Genomic DNA, 14,208 nt, shown 5'->3' with positions numbered 1-14,208 from the left:
TCAGTTACCAAATACTGGTTGAAATCGACAGACAGGATAGAGGTAGACGTGTGAAAGTTAATGTAATGGTAAAACTGAAAATGTTCTCACCTGTGTGTCACTAGAAATATTGCTTTATGACTGACTCCCTGTTGTCGTGGTCTACTTCCTCAGCTTCCTCCTCATCACTGTCCACAGGCTCCACAGCTGCCACAACACCGTCATTTGGACCATCCTCCTGCAGAAAAGGCACCCGGCATCGCAAAGCCAAATTATGAAGCATCGAGCAGGCGATGATGATCTCGCACACCTTCTTCGGTGAGTAGAATAGGGAACCACCTGCACATGGAGGCACCTGCACCTGGCCTTCAGGAGCCCGAAGCTGCGTTCGATCACCCTCCTAGTCCGCCCATGGGCCTCATTGTAGCGTTCCTCTGCCCTTGTCCTGGGATTCCTCACTGGGGTCAATAGCCATGACAGGTTGGGATAACCAGAGTCCCCCAATAGCCACATACGGTGCCTCTGGAGTTGACCCATCATATCAGGGATGCTGCTATTCCGCAGGATGTAGGCGTCATGCACTGAGCCAGGGAACATAGCATTTACCTGCGAGATGTACTGGTCTGCCAAACAGACCATCTGAACATTCATCGAATGATAACTCTTCCTGTTCCTGTACACCTGTTCACTCCTGTGGGTTGACCAGAGCTACATGGGTGCCATCAATGGCACCTATGACGCTGGGGATATGTCCAAGGGCATAGAAGTCACCTTTCACTGTAGCCCAATCTTCCACCTCACGGAAAATGATGTATCTCCTTACGTGTTTCAGCAGGGCAGACAACACTCTGGACAAAATGTTGGAAAACATAGGCTGGGACATCCCTGATGCCATGGCCACTGTTGTCTGGAATGACCCACTTGCAAGGAAATGGAGCACTGACAGCACCTGCACGTCAGGGGGGATTCCAGTTGGATGGCGGATTGGTGACATCAGGTCTGGCTCTAACTGGGTACATAGTTCCTGGATTGTGGCACGGTCAAACCTGTAGGTGATGATGACATGTCGTTCTTCCATTGTCAACAGGTCCACCAGCGGTCGGTACACCGGAGGATTCTGCCATCTTCTCACATGTCCCAGCTGACGGTGCCTACGAAGGACAACAGCGACAAATCGGTCATTTTTCATCCAGGCATGTACCCACAGTTACACACAAGACAACACCAATCACAAAACCCTTCCTGTATGTGTGTTGAGTGTAGGCCCAGCTATGTGTGACGCAGAGGTAAATGAAGCCATGTGGGCCCCTGAAATGGCGGCTGCCTGACCTCTAAACTGGGACAATGGGATTGTGGGGTAACAGCGCTGGCGTTGCACACCGTGGCGGTAGGCGGTCGTAGACGGCGGCGCAATGCAGCATTGGTTAACATTGGACCCTATGGGTCCCAGGAGCCAATGAACAGGTGCGCCGGCGGTGATGATGCGCACCGCCGCGGACGTCACCGCCATTTTCTGTCTGTTCAATCTCTAGATACCTGACCTTCGACAGGAGAGTACCTACACTGCAAGTGCTGCTGTGACCTCGGTCTGGAAGAGACAATGGCTGCTGCGTCTGGGGAAAGGGCCCCTGCCTTCACGGCTCAGGAGTTGGAGAAACTGGTAGACTGGGTCCTCCCTCAGTACATGCTACTCTACGGTCCTCCAGATCAACAGGTTAGTACACAGGGAGCACGTTGTATGGGCTAGGCCTGGGTGGAGAGAGCTGGCTGTAAGAGGAAAGGGGGCAGAGTTCATAGAACATTAATGCCTGTAAATGAATGGGCCACATGGCCAGAGTAGGGAGGGGGCCACTCACATCAACGGTGCAGTTGGTAATGACTGTTCCTCTTCCCTTTGTTCATGTCATGTAGGTCAGCGCCCACCAGAAGAGGGACATTTGGCGTGCCGTCGCCAAGGAGGCCCGGACCCTGGGGGCCCACCAGAGACGGGGCACCCACTGCCGGAAAAGATGGGAGGACATTCGCCGCTGCAGCAAGAAGACGACGGAGGCTCAGCTGGGGATGGCCTCCCAACGTGGGAGGGGTGCCCGTCGCACCATGACCCCCCTGATGTTCCAGATCCTGGCGGTGGCCTACCCGGAGTTGGATGGGCGCTTGAGGGCATCACTTCAGACACAAGGGGGTGAGTACAACCTCATTCTGCGGACTTTGCGCGCAGTAGAGGGGTCTGGGTGTACCTAGGCCAGGCAGAAACACGAAGACTAGGCCCCTCTGTAATGCAGCCCATGTGGCACTCTACCCCACCTCAGTAGAGTGGCAAGTCGAGGTATAGTTGCCCCGTGGCATCCATGTGTGCAGATGTCCACCATTGCCATGTAGGCCATATCCCAGAAATTGCATATGCAGAGGGCAGGAGCACGGTGTAATGCAGGGGGCTGCTGTGTCTGTCTTGTCCGCCAACGGGAGCGGTATGCCATGCACTCAACCTGTCTTTCTTCTGTCTCCCCCCCCCTTTTTCTGCTCTCCCTGTTCTTTTGTGCATCAGCATCATCAGGCGGACGTACAGTGGCACCGGAGCACGAGGGAGCTGCATCCCACATGGCCACGGAGGGCCACACCACGGACTCAGAATGCACCAGTGGGACGGAGGGTGAGGAGAGCTTCACGTCGGCCACCGGATCACCAAGCAGCGACACGGACTCGTCCGCCGATGGGGGCTCCCGTGGTGTGGCAGCACCATCTGTGCGCCCCACTTCTACAGGTACAGCCACCACCTCCCCTGCCAGCATCGCCCTCCCAGCAGCCCCTCAGCGTTCGCCCCGTGCCCGCTCACCCAGGAGGGTGGGCATCACTTTTGTCCCAGGCACCTCAGGCCCTGCCCCAGTCACCCCAGCTACCCTCAGTGAGGAGGCCATTGACCTCCTCAGATCACTCACTGTTGGGCAGTCTACCATTGTGAATGCCATCCATGGTGTAGAATGAGAGTTGCAACACGGTAATGCATTCCTGGAGGGCAATCATTCTGGTCAGGCTGTCCTTCAGCTAACCCTGCAATCTCTGGCCTCAGCACTGATGGCAGCCATTGTCCCTGTGTCCAGCCTCCCCCCTCCAACCTCCTCCACCCAGACCCAATCCCCTGTACCCCAACCCATCCCAAGCACACCTACAGACCAGCATGCACACAAGTCAGCACACACAAGTAGCTCAAGCAAACATAGGCACCACACAACCCACAGGCACCCATGCAAGCCTTACCCACATACAGACACAGCAACATCCACTGCCTCCACTGTGTCCCCCTCCTCCTCTTCTCCCTCCTCCCTCCCAGTCTCGTCTACACACACACCTGCATGCACCACATCTACAGGCACCAGGAATCGCACAAGGACACCCAGCACCACAAGCCGCTCACCTGCACTCACCACCTCCACTGCCATTTTCACGTCCCCTGTGTCCTCTCCCAGTGTGTCTGTGATGCCCCCTCCCAAAGTGCACAAACGCCGGCAATCACACACCCAACATCCATCCACCTCACGACAGCCTCCAGTGCCTGTACCTGCACCCAAATCACCTAAAGTTACACCTCCTACAACCACCTCCTCTTCCTCCACTCCCAGACCCCCTCCAACTACCCATCCCAGTGTTCGTCAGAAACTGTCCCTCTGTAAAGTTGAGCTTTTTGCCCCCACCCCCCCTCCAATTCATCAGTCCTGTCGTAGCGCCTCAGCCAAAAAGCCTCCAATACCAGTTGTGCCTGTTCAAGGTATGTGGAGTGCACCGGCCACCAGGGCAGGCAGTGTGACCCGGAGCCAAGGCACTGGCAGCCCACCCCCTGTAGAGGCTCTGAAATTGGAGAGTGGACAACGGGACCGTGTGAAGCCTCCTGGTGGGAAAACAACTCACATGGGTTCCAAGGGGATTGGAGAGTCAGCTGTGACTCCACCAAAGGTGGGGAAGGCCCAGAGGAAGTCTGGCCAGCATGTTGTGAGTATCACGGCGGAGAAGGGCGCCATCATTCCCGGCGGTCGAGACCCAACCACCAGCACCATCGTCACTGGTCAGGAGACCACTGCCGGAGTCATAGCCCAGGAGGGCCCAAGTATCGTCACTGGTCAGGAGACCACCGCCGGAGTCATAGCCCAGGAGGGCCCAAGTATCGTCACTGGTCAGGAGACCACTGCCACCGCTGGAGTCATAGCCCAGGAGGGCCCAAGTATCGTCACTGGTCAGGAGACCACCGCCGGAGTCATAGCCCAGGAGGGCCCAAGTATCGTCACTGGTCTGGAGACCACCGCCGGAGTCATAGCCCAGGAGGGCCCAAGTATCGTCATTGGTCAGGAGACCACCGCCACCGCCGGAGTCATAGCCCAGGAGGACCCAAGTATCGTCACTGGTTAGGAGACCACAGCCACCGCCGGAGTCATAGCCCAGGAGGGCCCAAGTATCGTCACTGGTCTGAAGACCACCGCCACCGCCGGAGTCATAGCCCAGGAGGACCCAAGTATCGTCACTGGTTAGGAGACCACAGCCACCGCCGGAGTCATAGCCCAGGAGGGCCCAAGTATCGTCACTGGTCTGAAGACCACCGCCGGAGTCATAGCCCAGGAGGGCCCAAGTATCGTAACTGGTCAGGAGACCACCGCCGGAGTCATTGCCCAGGAGGGCCCAAGTATCGTAACTGGTCAGGAGAGCACCGCCGGAGTCAGTACCCAGGAGCTGCCACAGCCCAGGTGGGCTATGAGGGAACGTCATGCCACACACCAATGCCCAGTATAGGGAACGTCATGCCACACACCAATGTCCGTACCAGAACCGCCATGGCAAAGCACTGATGAACAGTCCCGAACCGCCATGGTGAAGACCGGTGAACAGGGCATGCACCGCCATGGCAAAGCACCGCTGAACAGTCCCGAACCGCCATGGCAAAGCACCGCTGAACAGTCCAGTACCGCCATGGCAAAGCACTGCTGAACAGTCCCGAACCGCCATGGTGAAGACCGCTGAACAGGGCATGCACCACCATGGCAAAGCACCGCTGAACAGTCCCGAACCGCCTTCGCAAAGCACCGCTGAACAGTCCAGAACTGCCATGGCAAAGCACCGCTGAACAGTCCTGAACCGCCATGGTGAAGACCGCTGAACAGGGCAAGCACCGCCATGGCAAAGCACCGCTGAAAAGTCCAGAACCGCCATGGTGAAGACCGCTGAACAGGGCAAGCACCGCCATGGCAAAGCACCGCTGAACAGTCCCGAACCGCCATGGTGAAGACCGCTGAACAGGGCATGCACCGGGTAAGAATGAATAGACCGCCACATCAAGCATACTTATCCCATGTGCAGCTGGGACAGTGACGGAACAGGAACTTTCACGGGGAGACTAATCCAGTCTGGGCACCAGTCCCCCTCACGAGCCAATGGAGGATGTTATCTACATGCGAAATTGAGCCTTTGCACTCCCCAGGATGGCACAGTGGGCAAACCACCCACTGTAGAGACTTGAGAGACTGTGGCTTTGCACTCCCCAGGAAGGAACAGTGGGCAACCCACTCACTGTAGAGACTTGCGAAAATGAGCATTTGCACTCCCCAGGATGGCACAGTGGGCAAAGCACCCACTGTAGGAACTTGTGAGACTGTGGCTTTGCACTCCCCAGGATGGCACAGTGGGCAACCCACCCACTGTAGAGACTTGCGAAATTGAGCCTTTGCACTCCCCAGGATGGCACAGTGGGCAAACCACCCACTGTAGCAACTTGTGAGACTGTGGCTTTGCACTCCCCAGGATGGCACAGTGGTCATGGAGCCTTGTCGTGGATCTGGCTTTGCAGTCATCCGGCTGAGGTGCCCCCCCTTCCCTTCCCCCTGAGGTGCCTGTAGTATTTCTATCTGATGCCCCGGCAGTGTTCTCTCAGATTGTGGCCAGGTATCTTTTGTGGGCCTCGCCCATGCATTTTTGGACTAGTGGTGCACGGACATTGATATGTACATATCTGCACTACTTCTCGTACTGTATATATTTCTGCAAGATTTTCGTATATATCTGTATATTTTTGCATAACTTGTTTATTTCAACATTACAATGTTTGAACTGATCTCGCTTTGTCTTTGCATTCTTCCGGGGGGATTGTGGGTTGTTACTGTGATGTTTGGAAATGCATTGGTGTGTATGTTGTAATATGCGAGGGTGGGGGTGTTTCGTGGGTGTCCCCCTAACTTTTGCCTCCCCCCTCCCCGATGTCGTAGGTGCAGTACTCACTGTTGTCTTTGGCGCCTACGTAGATGGTGTTCGTAGAGGAGCAGGAAGACAAGCGCAGGGAGTATTTGGAGTTCCGGCTCCATGGAGTCCTCGTTCCTCGTGGGATGTGTTCAGGTGAGCGTTTTCCCATTGCAGCAACTGTTTCCGACGTGTTTTTATCCACAGTGAATCCGCCCCGGAAAATGTGGCTGATTGGCGGGTTGTAATACTATGGGCGGTACTTTGTCTTCTGCCTGTCTGTTGGCGGTGACCGCCACGCTGCTTGTCTGTACCGCCGTGGCAGGCGGTGTGTTAAAGTGGCTGTCTTTATTGGCGGTTTCCGCCAGGGTCATAATTCCCTTTTTTTGTCCGCCGGCCTGTTTGCGGTATTACCGCACCTTTAACACCGTCCGCCAGGGTTGTAATGACCCCCTATGTCCCCAGCTGAAGTAGGGGATGAGGGAATGGTGACATGGACCACTAATTTGGTATTTTCCCAGGAGGAAGTTAAGAAGGGTATAGTAGGTTTAACCAGGAGTAAGGCCCCTGGACCCAATGGCGTCCCTCGAGATATGTATATCTGTGATGTCGAGGTATGGGCCCCAGTTTGGACCTCACTTGTAAATGTGGGGGTAAGGAAGGGACCTCTGCAGACGTGGCCATTGTCTATCATGGTCCCTGTCTTCAAAAAGGGGGACAAGGACAACCCTGTCTGCTAGCAGCTCATCTCACTTCTCGACTCTGTCATGAAAGTAGTAGGATGAATGCTCTTGGACCGATTTGGGAAGTGGGCTAAGGAAAATTATATTCTCTCAGAAGCGCAACATGGCTTTCGTTCTGGGAGGTCAACAGTGGACCAGTGCTTAAACCTCTATATGATTTTAAGCAAATATACCATTGCTTACCCCAGCTCAATTCACCTGGGTTTATGGATCTTTCCACTGAATTTGACCGAGTCAATCAAGAGATATTATGGCAGGTCATGTTATCTATGGGGCTGGACCATGACATCATCCTCTTTTTAAGAGATCTGCATATGAATACCACAGCTTCAGTACATGATTCCAGTGATCCTAAATGTTCTTTAAGTTTCCATATTAAGCATTGTATATTGGCCCTGTTTCTTTTTAATTTGTATATTAACAGATTGGAGCAGGCCATGGTTGACACCAAAGCAGATTGTCCACGTGTGGGAGCCAAATGTTTCCCAGTGCTCTTACGTGTGAACAATGCTGTTATCATGGCAAAATCTGTGAGGGTTCTACAGTCCTTGTTGAACTCTTTCGCTCACTTCATGGAGAACTTGGATTTGTCGGTTAACTTTAAAAAATCCTACGTGATGGTGGTTGGCCTCTGCAAGGCCAAGACATTTAGGTTTACTCTGGGGACCAGTATTCTCCCTAAGACAAGAGTTTTCTCTTATTTGGGCCTGTTATTTGATCCTTCGCTCTGTTGGCGTCTTCTTGTGAACAGAAAGAAGGAGGAATTTACATGGGCAAATGCGACTATGTTTAGTTTTGCTTTGTGACTAGGGAGAAGACCCATTAAGGCCCTACTACAGATCTATCAAGCTAAATACATTTCCAAGGCAGTCTACGGGAGCGAGGTCTGGGGGTTTGTCAATCAGGCCCATTTGCAGGCCGTTTAAAACTTTTTTTGAAGATGTCTCTTATGTCTTCCACACAGCACACCCACATTTTCCCTGCATGAGGAACTGAGCGTGGAATATATAACAGATGTCAGGGCATTCCACCCATTGTCTTTGGGGGATAGGTATTTGGACAAGGCAGCAAGCCAAATTGAACAAGGAGATTTTAAGACTGTATGTACCTTGAACGGCCACTTAATATTCCCTGGCTCAAGTATATTAAGGAGCTCTATCAGAACCCAGGTAGGAGTGAGCTGTCTAGCTCTCTGGAGTGAATTGTTAGGAGTGACTACAAATGGACAAAATACATTTCTTTCAGTCTCAAGTCTATCACTAGAGAAGAGGTTGCCCTTTTGAAACCCTGAGTGCATGCCCACCTCTTGTTGAAGTCCATTCCTTTTATTGGGGAATAAAAAAAATTCTACGTAACAGGTCAAGAATTTTCGATTCTATTAGGGACACGGAGGCGAGGATTATGCTTTCTCTTTCTTTACTGACTTAAACAGCAGCCAATCAAATACAAGTAACAGAAACAAACTACACATCCCAAGATGCCTAACATCCCATCACATGGTCCAATCACCAGTCATTTCCTCTGCCATAAGTCCTTTGACCTTTGATGTCACTTCCTCTTTCTTTGGTCAAAACAGATAAGTTCAACATGAAAACGAAACTTCTTACGCCATCTCGAAATCCAGAGTCATGAACATCCTCTCCTACTGAATAATCGTCACCTGGAGAGCTCAACACCGGGGAATCAACCCAGGAAAAACGTTACACACAAACTTTTCCATGAAGGCAAGAGTTTCAGGAATTCTTCTGATCAGAACCTGTAAACAACAAACAGGCAGGTAATATCCCAACAAAATTGAAAAAGTCTCAATAAACTGATGTTTCTATAACTGACAATAAAATGGGAGGGCGAAATAACAATAGATCATAAATATCCACAATAATTGATATTCAATAAGTCATTGTGCTTAAGGGAGGGATAATCCTCGCCTCCGTGCCCTAATAGAATTGAAAATTCTTGACGCGTTAGCTAGAATTTTTTTTATTCTATGTCAGGACCGGAGGCTCCGATTATGCTAGTTTAAAGCTGTCCAATAACTACAGTAGCTACGTCCAATACTGGTTTGTGATAAAACTTACGAAAAGTATTTTCTGAAGACCAATCTGCTGCCTTCATAATGTCTTCTAACCGGGATCCCAGGGCAAAAGATTTAGAAGCCATAGCCCCTCTATTAGAATGAGCCCCAAAGAGATAGGTATCAATATCTGCTTCCTTCATCAACCATCTCATCCATCTGGCCAATGTGGCTGAGGTAACCGGTTTAAAAGGTTTTTGCAAAGAAATTAACAATTGACCTTTAACATCCTGTCGAAATTCTTCTGTGACAACTTCATAATCCTTTAAACATTGGACTACACATAATTTAGAATTTTCAGTATAAACTGGATAAGATACTGACCTGTAATTTGTTTTAGTCCTTCTTGTCACTGAAAAAGTGACTCCTTCTGGAGAAAACGTTCTACCAGCTAAATCCAATGCTCTGACGTCTGAAATCCTTTTGCAAGAGATAAGACATAAAAGCATAGTCAGCTTAACTGAAAGCTGCTTGCGAGATAAATACCTGTTGGCAGGTCAAGAATCCCAAAATGTTAAAATAATGTTAACATCCCATAATACAGAATATTTAGCTTGAGGTGGTTTAGAAAGACGTATACCCCTCAAAAGTTTGCAAATTAACGGATGTTCTCCAATGGGTTTACCTTCTAGATGTGAGTGTCCTGCTGAAATAGCTGATCTAAAGTTATTGATCGTCCGATAAGCCAAACCAGAGTTCGCTAGCTCTGCTAAAAAGTTAACAATCATACCAATATGTGCCTCCACTGGATTGGCACCTCTTCTATCACACCAACTAGACCATCTGCGCCAAGCTGAGTCATCTTTTATGGGTACTACCGGCCCAGGCCTGCTTAATGTATTCCACAGCTTGTTTCTAAACATCTGGGGTACTCCATCTTGACCTGAAATTAACCAGGCTAACAGAGTCAACTTCCCTGATGAGACCAGTGGATGTTGAAGGCCCTCCGGACTCAATAGAAGATTCCGACGAGGCGGAATGAGAAGTGGAGAGGCACAAGCTAAATGTAGAGCTATGGGGAACCAAGGCTGTGCTCTCCAAAAGGGCGTCACCAGAACAATCTCTGTCTTCTGTCTCCGAACCTGAGAAAAAAAACCTGGCAATCATCAGGAATGGAGGAAAGGCATAACCCCGAAACTGGGACCAATCCTGAAGAAAGGCATCTGTCTTTAACGCACAAGGGTCTGGACGGCAACTGTAAAATTTTGGAATTTGGCAATTGAGCCGTGAGGCAAACAGATCCACTTTGCAATTGCCCCATTCCCTGACTATCTGAGAAAAAAATCAGAGGATCCAATTTCCAGTCGCTGGAATCCGACAGGTATCTGGAGTTCCAGTCTGCTATGATGTTCTGGTCCCCAGGAAGGTATTCCACTATGACCACTAGGCATTGAGTTAGGCAATAATGCCAGAAATCCTTGTCAATCTCTGCCAGAATTTGTGACTCCTAATTTGTTGACATACCTCACTGCTGAGACACTGCCCATCTGTAAGAGTATGCAACAATCTGTTTTCTTCTGGGAGAGGCTATTTATGGCAAAAGATCCCGCCAGAAGTTCCAGGCAATTGATATGAAGGGTTTGCTCCCATTCCGACCATCTGCCCCCGTCTCTAGGGAGTTGCAACGTGCTCCCCAACCCCATCTGTTGGCATCGGATTCTATCACCACTTCTGGGTGAGATCCGAAAATCGCTCTGCCTTTCCAAGCTTCCATATGATGGAGGCACCACTGAATCTCTGATCTTACTTCGGCAGTCAATGGGATTTGTTCCGAATAACTCAGACCCTGTTGTAGATGTCTGATCTTGAGCCTCTGTAGTGCCCGATAATGTAGGGGCTCGGGGAAGATCGCCTGAATAGACGAAGCTAGCAAACCCACTACTCTGGCTATATTCCTCAATGAGACGGTCTGACTTGATAGAACCAATCTCAATTCCCTCTTGATGTTGCGGATCTTTTGAGAGGGAAGAAGGAGTTGGCATAGAATAGAATTTATCTGAAACCCCAGTAACTCTATCACCTGAGAGGGTTTTAACAGTGACTTCTGCATATTGATAAGGAAACCTAAATCTTGCAGAAGGCTGATGGTCCAATTCAAGTGAGATAGTAGGACTTTAGGGAATTGGGCCATCAGCAGGATGTCGTCCAGATATATAATCAATCTGACTCCCCTGGCTCTGAGCCATTCCATCACAGGTCTCAGGAGCTTCGTAAAGCACCAAGGGGCTGACGACAGACCGAATGGAAGGGCAAGAAACTCCAAACACTGCCCCTTCCACTGGAATTGCAGATATCTCCTGTGAGGAGGAAAAATTGGAATCGACAGGTAGTCATCCTTTAGATCCAGTCGAGCCATCCAATCCCCTTCCAAGAGGATATCTCTTAACATGTGGATGCCCTCCATCTTGAAATGCCTGTATAGGATCCAATGATTGAAATCCTTTAGGTTCAAGACTAAACGGTGACCTCCTCCTTTCTTGTCTACTACGAAAATAGGACTGAGGAAACCGTAAGGATGAGGTGAGGAAAACTGGACGGCTCCCTTGTCTAATAGAGCCTGCACTTCTTTGTCTATAAAATTTTGATTTGCTAGGGAAAAGGGGAGAGTTGTTTGGGAGTACTGATAAACTCCAGTCGAAAACCCCTGACCGTTTGGAGAATCCATGGATCTCCGGAGATCCGTTTCCAATTTGCCAAGCATAATGCTACTCTGCCCCCAAGTTTGACCTGAGAGAAATGAATAATGCTCACCTGTGAAACTTGAGTCCTGTATGGCTCCTTGCTGCCCTCTGCGATGGCCCCTGCGGAAACGAGGACGTCCTCGTCTGGGGCGTGTGGGGTAGAAGGTGGGGTCTTGTTCCCCGTACCAACCCCCTCTGCCTCTCTGGTAGTAGTTTTGGGGACTATTGTATGTTCCTCGGCCGGGCATACGTCCCCCGTAACGACCGGCCATGACAAAAAGGCCTTGTTTAAAAACCTTCTTGAGAGATATTTGGGCTTTGTCTAGTGAAGAAAAAGTGGAGCAGAACTTAGCCAAGTCTTTAATAAAAGATGATCCAAAAAAGAAGTCCTTCAGCCGAAGGGCACGCTTCCAAGGTTGCAAGATCCGACAACTTAGGATCAATGCGCATTAGAACAGATTTTCTGCGTTCTGCAGAAATAGCACAATTAGAGTTCCCTAGCAGGCAAATGGATCTTTGTGCCCAACCTATAAGGACATCTGTGTCCACAGGAGATCCTGATTCCTTAGCCACATACGCCATCTCAAGGATCTTGGTCAGAGGTCCTGAAAGATCCAACAGTTTGTCTTGGCAATTACGCCAGGATCGATCCAAACCTTTTTTGGGGTCCTTCGCAAATTTCCTCATAAAGGTGATCATGGTAGGGTCTCTTTCTGGGGTATCAGAAACCTTGCCTTCTAGGTCTGGTCTGGGACATTCTGCTTTTAATCGTGATCTGACTTCCTTATCAAAGCTTTTTCTTAAGTTAGATTGGACATATTGAGCCACTTCGGGTAGAGGCACCCAATTGGAAGCTCTGGGGTGTATGATTTCTATGGGGTCGAAGTCCAAAACCTGCAAGGGAGGGGCCGCTTTTTTAGCCTTTTTACTAGGCATAGGAGGGTCCGAGTCATCTGAATCGTCAGAAGAGGAATCTTTATCAGAGGAGGAGGGAGAGAAGGAGGCTTCCTTCTTAGAACTATAATTATGTTCCTCACTACGTTTCTTACGCAGTTTTTCGAATGCGTCAACATGAATACCACTAACCTCGGCTCTGGATTCCAAATTTTTTGTCTTGTCCTTTTCTTTTTTAGATTTGGGTTGCAGTTGTTGCCCTTGCATCCAACCCTGTGATCGAGCGTAATCAAGTAGTTGCCCCGAAAAGGGGCCCAATGCTCTCACCAGGGCATCATTTACAGATTGCTGGACCCTGGTATCAGGGGCTCCCACTAGATCCACCTCCAGTTGATTGCCCAACTCCTCCATATAATATTCTGTTTCTTGGTCATCCCACTGAGCCATGACCAGAGTATTAAGGTACAAAAACCTTTAATAGATTATGATATATTGTTTAGATAATGCTGGAATCAATGGGGGAGTGCAAAAACCCCTATTCAGGCAAGTGAAGAAGTGCCCTTAGTTAAAGTGTGGAGGGAGCTGCCTGAAGGCACTTTCGGCAGTAGCCTTGTTTTAAATTTTACAACCCAGTCAATATTCTTTGCTGCTGGGCGTCAGGGAGCAAATTGAGATGTCTTGGGGGGCACCTAGACACACGCGCTGTAATCACACGAGCCGATCGATTCCAGAATGGAAAAAGGATCAGCTCGTTTAGACTGCTTTGTGATTCAAGGGTGTTTATTTAAGTGCAAATTAGTGGAGAGGGTTGGAAAATGGTCAGGGGTGATGGTGGAGGAATGTCCATGGCAGAGTCCAGTCTATTTGTCTCACAGGTGCATTGTCCAAAGGGGCATAGGAAGTGGAACTAGGGCAGTTTAAGGATGCACAGGGTGACAAAGTGGGACAGAGGATGACAATCAGGGTGGTCTCATTTCTTGGCGGGGGTCTTGACATTGTTCTCTGTCTTTGTCCTGGATCTCAGGGACCACTTGCGGGGTGGTTCTCCATCTTGAGGGGTGGGGTGCTGGTGTGGTGGTCCTGTGGCGGTGCCTCCTGTCCACTAGCGCCGGCGGAGGTGGTGGGCAGTTCATCGTCCAGGCTAGTGTCAGGGGCCCCTTGTTGTGCAACAGTGTCCCTCCTGGTGTTGAATACTTCCTTCAGCACCCCTACAATGGTGCCCAGGGTTGTATTGATGGATTTGAGTTCCTCCCTGAACCCCAAATATTGTTCCTCCTGCAGCCGCTGGGTCTCCTGAAACTTGGCCAGTACCGTTGCCATCGTCTCCTGGTGTAGGATGTAGGAGAGGGTCTCGTGGAGAGTGGGTTCCCTGGGCCTGTCCTCCCACTGTCGCACAGCAGCCCTCCCAGTTCCCCGGTTTTCCTGGGCCTCTGTCCCCTGAACCGTGTGCCCACTACCACTGCCCCCAGGTCCCTGATGTTCTTGGGGTGGTGGGTTAGCCTGGGTTCCCTGTAGTGGTGGACACACTGCTGCTTGACGTGTCCTGGGGACAGAGGTATGGGCCTGCTGGGTGGGTGCTGTGCTGGTGTTTCCTGAGGGGGGAGGCTCTGTGGTGGCCTGTGAC

The sequence above is a fragment of the Pleurodeles waltl genome, chromosome 12 (genome assembly GCF_031143425.1).
Source record: "Pleurodeles waltl isolate 20211129_DDA chromosome 12, aPleWal1.hap1.20221129, whole genome shotgun sequence".
NCBI classification, from domain to species: domain Eukaryota; kingdom Metazoa; phylum Chordata; class Amphibia; order Caudata; family Salamandridae; genus Pleurodeles; species Pleurodeles waltl.
The sequence above is the reverse complement of the archived record's forward strand: the minus strand, read 5'-3'. Positions refer to the sequence as shown.